This window comes from Pyrus communis, chromosome 17, assembly GCF_041283825.1.
Source record: "Pyrus communis isolate YQ-2024b chromosome 17, ASM4128382v1, whole genome shotgun sequence".
In the NCBI taxonomy this organism is placed as follows: domain Eukaryota; kingdom Viridiplantae; phylum Streptophyta; class Magnoliopsida; order Rosales; family Rosaceae; genus Pyrus; species Pyrus communis.
Genome location: NC_142581.1, coordinates 4,081,313 through 4,092,455, shown reverse-complemented (window position 1 = coordinate 4,092,455; position 11,143 = coordinate 4,081,313). Strand labels below are relative to the sequence as shown.

General features: G+C 36.4%; 1 long non-coding RNA gene and 1 pseudogene across 3 annotated transcripts; both read left to right on the top strand.

Moving 5' to 3' along the window:
* The first annotated feature begins 2,192 nt into the window (after positions 1-2,192).
* LOC148689283 (uncharacterized) lies at positions 2,193-3,921 on the top strand. 2 transcript variants are annotated; one of them, XR_015958854.1, is made up of 4 exons: positions 2,193-2,360; positions 2,462-2,530; positions 3,076-3,138; positions 3,778-3,921. It is a non-coding gene; the product is annotated as an uncharacterized LOC148689283 (long non-coding RNA). The 2 variants fall into 2 exon arrangements; XR_015958853.1 differs by lacking the exon at positions 2,193-2,360 and having other exon boundaries at positions 2,367-2,530.
* A 5,708-nt stretch (positions 3,922-9,629) lies between these two features.
* On the top strand, positions 9,630-11,123 carry LOC137708556 (phenolic glucoside malonyltransferase 2 pseudogene; annotated as a pseudogene). Its single transcript, XR_015958829.1, has one exon. The product of XR_015958829.1 is annotated as a phenolic glucoside malonyltransferase 2 pseudogene (transcript).
* Positions 11,124-11,143: the final 20 nt, after the last annotated feature.

The window sequence follows — 11,143 nt, the reverse complement described above, 5'->3', positions numbered from 1 at the left end:
TTCCTTCGTTTGTTTGTTCTTGGCATGATTTCTCACTCATGCAGATATCTTGTACTCTAGTTTTAATAAACTTGTTTTGATCCTCAAATTCTTGAGTGTTCTTTTAGCCTTCTTTACATGGTTTCTCGCTCAATCAGTGACGAATTCACGATCGATCAATTCGGCAGAAGTATACGCCCAATTCTTATCTTTTCAGACAGAAATGTTGGGAGCATAATCTTTTCACAAGCTTACCCTACTTACCAGAAAGAGTTCCACGTGGGTGTGAGGTTGGAGTCGTCTTGTGGTAGGAGGTTGGTGAAGATTGTGGTGCAGGTAAGCAGCAGATTGCATCATTATCTTCACGCTGAATTGAATGGTCACCACTCATTATCTTGCTACAATTCATAACCATCGTATCGTACTTTGGTAGACCTTTTTGATGATGTTATGTGTTCGCTTCAACGTAGTTTTCCACTACCTTGGCACCAGGATCTTTCGGTTTGTGAGCACGTGAGCGTGATGTTTGTGCGATCTTTTAGTAAGAGTTGGATGAAGGTTTGAGTACAGAAGGTCAGCGGATTGTATCACAATCTTATTATAATTCATAGGCATCACATCGGTTCTTTTCCAATGTTATGTGCCGTCTCAATTCATATTTTCACTGTTTCACTCCAAGACTCTTTTGTTGTGAGTACGTGATTATTGAAACACTTCTAGTAGATCGGTTTAGTGCACTCTGGGTTGGCACCATATCGTGGTCGAGGTGAGAATCGGATAATCTTTACACTTCTCTCAAAAAGTGTGTACTCATTTATTTTTAGGTTAATCACTTGAGAGTCCTTCTTTCCATCAACTTTGACCTTGTTTTACTAGAAATCTGCAACTAAGCAAAATTGGAGAGGTGATTTGAGCACTACAATGATTCCCAAGAGATACTGCTTGTTGGGGAAGGTGACTTCTCGTTTTCTACTTGTTTGGCTCGAGCTTTTGGGTCTACTATTAACATGGTAACCACTTCCTTTGAATTCCAAGGTACAGTTTTCAAATGGGTTATTTGTTGGCAAAACACTGGAGTAGTTGGTCACATTTGGAAGAACCGAGGAGGATAGTATACTTGATACTGGATAAAGTTTTATGACGACAGTTTCTGTTTTGTTCGGGTTGAGTACGCCATTTTTGCGACATGGTACGAGAGTTCTACAAGGAATACTGGTTAGCTGAGGAGTATTGTGAACTAGTATTCAAAAGATTGAATTTTCGACGCGTGAAATTTTGCACCCTCAACAAATTATTGCTTGCTTATCGAGACAACAAATGTGTGATCGATATCACCGGCGGCCGACTGTGGTATTGAAAACTTATCTGTTGGGTTCGTTAGTAAGTGGGCAGGAAGATTCGTCTTCAGCAGTTGGTACGGATTTGCTATTGTTAGGACTTGACCTAGAGACGCATCTTTTCTTGGAGTACGTGACGTTCGTATGCTTAGGCGAGACCCACTCTTTTTTTTCAGCTTTGAGTTTCAGTTTTGATTTTCAGTATAAGTATTTTAACTTCCTTTTCTTTAATTTGTTTGTCGTTACAATGTTTTGGGGGAGGTAATCTCGTTTTCAGTTTTAAGTTCAGCACGAATTTTTGACCTATATGTTAGTACATATTTATTTTGACTATTTTGACGCTCTAGTGTTTTGCGTACTTATTTTTGAACTTACGTCTATATATGTTTTCAACTTTATATCTTATTAAAGTATGTTTCTAGTTTTACACTGATGGGGAAGAAAGTAAGAGCTTGAAGGCATGATAGAGGATTTGGCAAACCGCTCACGACGGTGTGGCATATTCTCTTTGATGCACCCACTCTGACTTGAATTCTCTTTATACATATATTCTTCTTCCTATTTTCAAGCTTTTCGGTTTAAGTTGTGATTTTAAATTTCGGGACGAAATTCTTTTAAGGGGGGTAGATTGTAACAACCCGTCCTGGGATTTACGTAAGAAAATGGGTATTTTTGTATTTTCACTAAGTTTGGGGGATACCTTCCTTTTTAAAATTGTTTTGAGTCTTAATTGGTGAGCCCAAGGGGCCCACCCCCTGTTTTGTCCCCTAGTTCCTTCCCTTTTCCTTTTCTTTTATTTCTTCTTACTCTCTCTCTCTCTCTTTCTTTCTCTTTGTCTTCCTCTCCCTCCCTCCGAGCAGAACACACACCCACACACATACACACCCATGCCCACACCTATAGCTCTTTTCTAACCCCGTGGTTGTGTTTTGGACGTCAAACCACAAAGAAACCACCTCGGAGATATTTCCCAGTTTTCCCGCGAGCACCGCCACTTTCGAGGAAATTTTCGGCCAAACCACGGCGAGTTGGCCGGCGTACAAGGTATCAATCTCTTCGTCTCGCTGAGTACTACAACTTTCCTTTTTGTTTCACCCAATTTCATTGAGTATTGAAGAAGTTATGCTCATTTGAATCTTACCCAGTTCCGGCGGACACCCGTGGCTTCCAGGCTGTTTTCCGGCCAACTCCGACCACGATGACGGGAAACAAGGGTATATTTCGATTCCTTACCTTCGAGGCTTCAATTTAGTATATTGAATGACATGTTTTGGTTGAGTTTTGAGCTCCATCGGAGCTTGGGAATTCTCCGGCCGAAAACCTTCCTTCTCCCTCCTTCCGGCGACCACCAAACCCAAGGCCTTTGGGCCTTTCCTGCCAAGCCCAAAACCCTGGTTGCAAGCCCAAACCCATTACCCTTTTATTTAGGCCTTTGGGCCGCATGGTTTCTAACCTAAAACCCAACCCACCTAACACCTAACCCAATTACCCTAGCCCAAAACCCTAGCCCAAAACCTTAACCGAAAACCCTAAAGCCCTGACCCGTGACCCGTGACCCTGACCCGTTTGACCTGTTGACCCGAACCCGGACCCGGTCAACAGTCAACGTTGACTTTGACTTTGACCGTTGACTTTTTGGGTTTTCGTGCGGGACCCCTCCTAAGCTAATTTTGACGTCCTGAACCCGTTTCCGATGTCCATTTTCCTAAATTTAATCGTTTGAGTAAAGGTTGACTAAGTGTACCCTTTATGTGCTTAGGGGCGATTATCTGTGGCGTTTTCTTCTTCGCTAGATGGCGTGGCTTTTCGACGGCGAAGTACTGTGAGTGGACCCCTTCTAAAAATGCATGTTTTGATAGTAGAAATGCATACATGAAAAGCATGATTTGATGATTATGTTTTATGAAACATTTTACGAGATAACATGCTTATTGAGGCTAGTTTGAATTATTACTATTTTTCCTATAACCCATGTTCTTATAAAATATCTAATGGATGACGATATGATATTTAGAACATGTTTAGAACACCTCTTTATAGTATAGATGATGGATGACGTTATACTATGAAGTTGATTTTCAATATATGTATGTTCATTGGTTTTGTACTTACCTAGTGGTCCTTTCCGCTACGGGACGTAGGGATAGATCCGGTCCGTCCCGGGCGACGATTTGGTGTTGGCATAGGACCTGGAGTGTGTTTTCCTCTGACTGTCTGCTCAGAGACGGGGAGCCAGCATGGGGCCTGAAGTGTTATATCGGACATTCACTAGTGATTATTATTTTATGCGAATGATGATTTGAGATCTTGCACGACATGCTAGGTTTCGGAAAACCTATGTTTATCATTATATATATGTGTTTTCATAAAACCTAGGGGTTACTATGTTGATAACTGTTTTATTATATATATATATATATATCAACTTAGTCCACTCATGTTTATTTTGCGCCCCCTTCAGGACTTAGAATCGAGGCATACAATCCCGACGTCCAGGCACTTCCGCATCGGCATCTTCAAGTCTTCTCGGTGTAGGACCCACTCCTTGGTTTCATTCAATTTTATATTATTTTCTTTAGTGTTCTAGATTAGAGGTGTGCTCTGAACACGGTTCTTATTTGCATATTAATTATTCTTTTATATTTATAAACCTTATTTACCCCTTGTTTTCAGCATTTGCACTCAATAAATGGCTTTTGTCACCCTCGGGTGTCGGCCAGCACGTGCCTACCTTGGTATTCGGGGAATATCAGGGTCGGGGCGTGTCAGCTTCATTCATTGCTACGATGTAAGCAGTGTTGTCTTCCCTGTGCAACTATTTTTCATTTTTTTTAATTTATGTTGTAAAAGTAAAATAAATATTAATCCAAATGTATATAAGATGTACATATGGTAGATTTCAAGTGAAAGTATCAAAGATGATATGGTGATACGGCATCACTCCATAATTTCTCGAAACTATGCTACTGGAGATCAGTTAATACTTAATACCCTTAGCCTGGAAAAGACGAAAGCCACAAATGGTCACTTTAATAATTCATACTTACTTCTTAGACCAACTCCAACTCTTTGAATGTGACGTGTGGCTTGAGCGGTCTATACTGATGTGTACAATAAATAAACAATTGAAACCCTACCCAGCTTTGCAATTGGGAATTTTCCTCTCCTTTGTTTTTTAGGAAAACTAATGAAAATGGCTTGAAAACTTTGAGTTTTAACAATTTACCAAAATTGACTTTTTAGTGTAAAAATATGGTTTTTCGTTAAAATGAACAATACTGAGAGCTTTTCCTTAAAGTTCCCTTGTTTTTTCCGTCTAGCTTCTTTTTGTAACCCTTGTTGCAACAAGTACATAAAAATATGGTTTACGTAACCGGAATCAAAATAAGAAGAATTGAATTGATGAGGAATTGAAATGAGGAAGAATCAGAATCGTATTCATGTTGAAATTGTTTACTCAAATATTCTGGAATTAGAATAAAAATATTACTAAATTCATATAAATTGTTTACTAATTCACCTTAATCGGAATGAAAATTAGTGTGATTACTATAATGCCCTTCTTCAAAAAAAATTAAATTTGTATACAAATTTATTAGAAAATCTCTGCAAATCTCATAATTCCCTGCTTCCCTTGGAAGTTCCAGTGCTCTTCACTAGAGCCACGATTCTCTTTTCTTCCTCGAGGAGACCTGTGGTATCAATAATGCCCTTATTCAAGCCCGGTTGAATAGAACACTCCTCTCTCCATGCAATTTTTCGTATCTTTTATCCCTACCCTCACCTCCATATTCCCCACTCACCCTACCTTATAACCACCACCTCTTCTCCCTGCAAAGTATTTAATAATTTTTTGGGTTTTTAAGTGGTTGCTTCTCCACTTCTGTGGGTTTTGGTCTGGTTTGAATTGTTTATTTTCAGGATTTGGGTGATTGATTTTTGAATCCGGTTTCAGGATACGTGGATGGGGTTCTTGAGCTAGTGGGTTGGGTAGTGAAGGTCGCACAGGGGTAAGTTGATGGGTTGGGTGGTGAAGGTCGTACGAGGAGGTGGAACTGGAAGGTGAGGTGTGCCACATGAAGGGAGAGTGCGCAAGGAGCAGAAGAGAGCAGTGAGTTGAGTGGTAGACTTGAAATTATAAAAATAATCAGAGGGCATAATAGGTAGGACAAATGCATTCCCATTACCTCACTCTCCCGGAACTCAATTAACACATCCATATAGGAAGTTCAATTCCTCTAATTTGGGGAGTTGGATTCCCTCTTTTGTATGGGCCCCACCATATTTTAGTAAATGGTTCAATACTCCGTAATCAGAATCCAACTCCTTGTTTTAATTCTGATTACGGGCACTAAACACCCTATTAGCGAGTAGATGGGGTTGGTCCTCACCATTTAATGCCTCTTGGGTTCCAGATCTGGAGGTATTCAAAGCTTTCCCGACCCATTTATGTCTTTTAGGTGGGTGAGGGTTTAGATGCCGCCTATCATGTCTTTTAGGTGGGTGAGGGTTTAGATGCCGCCTATCCCATTTATGTCTTTTACCCCACCTCCCATTTATGCCTTTACCCCACTCTAGAAGGGCTATCCCGAAATTAATTGGGGGAGGGTAGGATGCAAGGGGTATGGTGAAAACTTAATTGAGTGGGTGTGTTGCAGGGGCTGCAGTGAGAGGGAAATTGGGTGGTTGGGTTGGTTTGAAAGCAGACGGCAAACCTTACGGACTCTCACGGAGGAGAGAAAGACACTCACAGCGGAGGACTCTCACGGAGAATGGAATTACCTTGCTTCTCTATTTGCTAAAAGGGCTCGAAGACCTTTGAAGCCATGTTTTTGAAACTATGCTGCCAGAGATCGGTTAATACCCTCAGCCTGGAAAAGACGAAAGCCGCAAATAGATATATGAACATTGTAATTTTACTTTTTTTTACTGACCGACACTCATATAAAGTTAGGTGAGACATTTAGGCCAATGATCTGCTATATTAATTATTATTGATTATAAAGCAATTGGGACATGAAAATGCAACCCAGATTTCCTTTTCTCTCAGCAATAAATTCGGTATTATCTTCTTCCATATTAATTTTACGAGCAAATTATATTTTACACTCTTAGGTTTAGATGTAATTGTAACTTCTTACAACGTCTTTAACTATTGATTCCATTGCCCTCTGATTTCTGGAATGGATTTTTTGGGATTTAAAAGCCTCGGAGAGAGAGGGAAGAGACGATGTGGAGTGGCTCAAATGGGTTATTTCTATCGATCATTATGTCATGTGTTGGGCTATAGTTGCAGAGAAAACAAACATGCACTGAGACTTGCATTGAGTCGCGCCGATGGATGGGTTGGGGACTGGGTTCTTGAGAAGATGAAAATTTTGTGTAAGGTTTTCTTAATTATTTGGGGTTTTTCTTACAGATAAAATAATTAAATGAATTAACCACGTGGCACAAATTTAAATTTTAAATCAGAAAAATATGAGATTAGCGGTTGTCATATTATCATTTAACCACTAATTTAATAAATTAACTAGCTGTGATATGAAATTGAACAAAATAATAAGTAAATATATGAGATTAAAATATTTTTGGATAAATTAGAATTAAATGCCTCATTTTAGGTTTTTCTAAATTAAACATCTGTTACTTTTCAACTTTTAATTAAAGTGTTTTTACTTTTAATTAAACTGTATATTTCAGGTATATTCTTAATTTAAGTATTTTATAAATTCTTTTAAATTCATTTCTATGTAAAAAAAAATGCACTCAATAATATTCATTAATTTATTTCTATTTTTATGGAATCTCATCCCGTCCTCAATTTAGGGATTCAATTATATCTACTGGGGTTTAAGATTAATTGGATGAAATATAGTTTTTCCAATTTCCAACTCAACATTTTATATAGATTATAAAAAAACAAGAGTTCGTTTATAATTAAAATTGAGATGTAGACTAGACTACCTAATTTCATGCAACTGAAAATAAATTTGAATTTTTTAACAACTATTTATAGTAGAAACGTGAACTAAGAGTTTTCACATTTTTATTTAAAATGAGTCCTTATTCCAATAATTAATTATTAAAAGTTGACAAAATATTTTTTAGTGCAATGTTTTAATGTGAAAAGTTATCTTTTTTTTGGGTTACACAACTTACATATAACGTACCATAAGTTTTGTACATAGCAAAATAAGGATAATACAACGTACTAATAACTTGGTACGTACTAAATAAAGAATTGCATAACGTACCAAAAGCAATATTTTATAACATACCAAAATACTAATACGTACCCAGATTAAATTTATATAACATACCAACAACGTACCAAATGATTGGTACGTTATATTTAATATATATGTTTGGTACACTATATTTAATATATGTGCATGTTATATTTCATAATTGTATGTTAATAGGATGTTTATGTGTTTTTAGAATTTAAAACAACAAATTATTTGAATAAGAAGAATTCATTTTGAACGAATTATGATAAGATAAGATAGGGTGTTTGTGGTGATTTTAGAATATTTGTGATATTATTTTCTGAACTAGTTGGTTAATTAAATACAATAAAAATCATAATTTTTAATTAAAAATTAGTAGAAGAATGTTTGATCAAAAGTTTAAAAGTTATAGATGTTTGATTAAAAAAATTCAAATTTGAGGCATCTATATCAAAATGCCCCAATATTTTTAAAATGTTATATAAGATTGTAATTGCACTAAAACATGAGGAGATAAAACATAATTTACCCTACTTTTAATTTTGCAAAGCTGCAATTGTAAACTTCTTTTTTTTTTCTTTTTTTTTTTCAATTAAACACAAAAGAAAATGAAACATGAACTTGTTTCATTTTAAAAATCTAAGGGGGTGTATTCAATTGGGATTTTGAGAGATTTTAATTATTTTAATGAATCTAAGGGTATTCAATTAGGATTTTAAATGATTTTCTGAAATTCAAAGTGTATTCAATCAGAATTTTAAGATAGTTTATTAAAATTTTTAGAAATTTGGGTATATTCAATTAAGATTTTAAAGAAGTTTATAATATTTCATGTGTATTCAATTAAAATTTGATTTTAAAGAATTTGAAAAAAGTTGAGGAATTAGAAGGAATTTGAGAGATTTCATAATGTATTTTAAGTATCCATAAATCTCATATTTTCTCATAAGATTTCGAGAAAATTGAATAAAAATTTTACATAAAATTTCTACAAACTAATTAAGCTTCTTAAAATTTTATAAATCTATTGAAATCTCTCAAATTTTTCATAGAATACACCCCTATAATTTTAAAATGGTTATGCACGGGATGAAGAGATCATCCATCTTCTTTTTTTTTTTCTTTTCTTTTTTTTCATATATTTTTAATTCATTGGACAATTTTTAAATAGCCAGTCGAATTTTTAATATTTTCTTAATTTCTTATCAAAGGACTGGCATGTGAAATTGACGTGGGGGGGGGGGGGTAGGGATATATATATTTTTAGGAGCAAGCTTGAAAGCGCATATGAAGCATATGGATACAAATTAGAGTAAATTGTAGCAATGGTTTCTCAACCTTAATCAAATTAGAGCAATAGTCATTCAACTAAAAATTCAGTATCATTGGTCCCTCAACTAAAAATTCATTATCATTGGTCCCTCAACTTATCAAAATGTGTAGCAATGGTCATTTTCATCAATTTCGTCAAAATTTTGTCAAAATAAGTTATGTTGGAATGACCATTTATACAATTAGGGTCTCTCAACTCATCAAAGTGTGTAATTATGGTCCATCAACTACATCAAAAATTTTGTCAAAACGAGTTATGTTAGAGGGACCATTACTACAATTGGGTTAAAATTAAGAGGTCATTTCTCTAGTTGAATTAAAGTTGAGGGACCAATGGTAATGAATTTTTAATTGAGGGAACATAGCTGCACGTTTTGATGAGTTGATGGACTAATGATAATGAATTTTTAGTTAAAAGACTAATACTCTAATTGAATTAAAATTAAAAAACCATAATTACAATTTACTTTACAAATTATACGTTGGAATATAAAACAATTCAGAGACAGCATGTGATAAAAACGCAAAGATGAAATCTGAACGTGTTGCTTCAGTTGTGCCACATACAAAACTGTCCTATTTAAACCATGTGTACTTTTAACAAAATAATATTATATCATGACTCATGACACTCTAAAGAAGTTAGGTGGGACTTGTGGTAGACAATGCTTCAACTGTTTATTGATTATAAAACATTTTTTTATTAATAAAAATAAAAATAGGTTTTTTTTTAATTATATATTAGACGATCCATCAAGCTTTACACCATCCATCCCCCAACAGCAATGGCAGACCCAAATAAATCAATCAAATTAGTTGAAATTTGCCGAGTTGCTCCACAACATGCAGATCAAGAGTTCTCTCTTCCTCTAACTTTCTTCGACATAATTTGGTTAAAGTTTCCACCCGTCCAACGCCTTTACTTCTACGAAATAGTGTCCTCCTCAAAAAACACATTCTTCTTCGATTCTATACTTCCAAAGCTCAAAACCTCGTTATCTCTTACCCTCCACCACTTTCCACCTTTAGCAGGAAACATCACTTGGCCCCAAGACTCCCCTATGCCAATCCTCAGTTACCTCCGAGGGGACGCCGTTTCGGTCACTGTAGCCGAGTCCGATGCTGATTTCCACCACCTAGTTTCAAGCAACAGCTTTAACATTGAAGCCAAAGAATACCATCCTCTCGTGCCCCAGTTGGACGCTTGTCACGAAAAAGCCGCAGCACTTGCATTGCAAATCACTCTCTTCCCAAACAACGGCTTTTCTATTGGAACATCCGTGCACCATGCTGCCCTAGACGGCAAGATGTCAACCATGTTTGTGAAATCATGGGCTTACATATGTAAACACGAATCCGATTTGGTACCAGACCAGCTCAAACCATTTTACGACCGAAGGGTCATCTCTGACCCGACCAGGATCGACTTAATTTATTCAAACCACTTTCTAAATATGGATTTGGAGCGACCCAACAATCGTAGCTTGATGCCTTTCCAATTTAAAGCTCCACAACCAGACTCGGTTCGAGGGTGCTTCCAATTCACACCGACCAAAATTGAAGCAATAAGGCAGTTGGTGAAAGAGAAGAAACAACAACATCAATCGGTTCATTTGTCCACATTTTGCGTCACAATTGCGTATGCATGGATTTGCTTGGTCAAGGCAGAGGAAATAAAATCCAAAAAAATACGATTGATTTTTGGTGTGGATTGTAGGTCTCGATTGGATGCACAAATATCTGCAAACTATTTCGGAAACTGCATAGCCCCACGCATAGCAGTTGCAGAAAGCGAAGGCGTATTTGGAGAAGACGGGCTGGTTGTGGCTGTAAATGCAATCAGTGAAGCCCTAGAAGGTTTAGATAATCGGCTTCTGAATGGAGCGGAGGCTTGGATGGAAATTATGCAACCACATGCCGATAAACTTTTTTCTGTTGCCGGTTCACAGCTGTTTAGGGTTTATGATACTGATTTTGGATGGGGACGGCCAAGGAAGATCGAAGTCGTTTCGATTGATAGGAGTGGGGCTATCTCTTTCTCAGATAGCAAAGATGGCGATGGTAGTATTGAGATTGGGGTTGTTTTGGAAAAACAATGTATGGAGGTTTTTGCTTCTCTATTTGCTAAAGGGATCAAAGACCTTTGAAGCCGTGTTTTTGAAGTACTTAAAATTTATATTCTATTTTTGTTATTTAATGTGTATTTTTATTTAATGTCTTCACAATAAAATTTTAATTTTATTAATATGCACATATTAGTTCTTT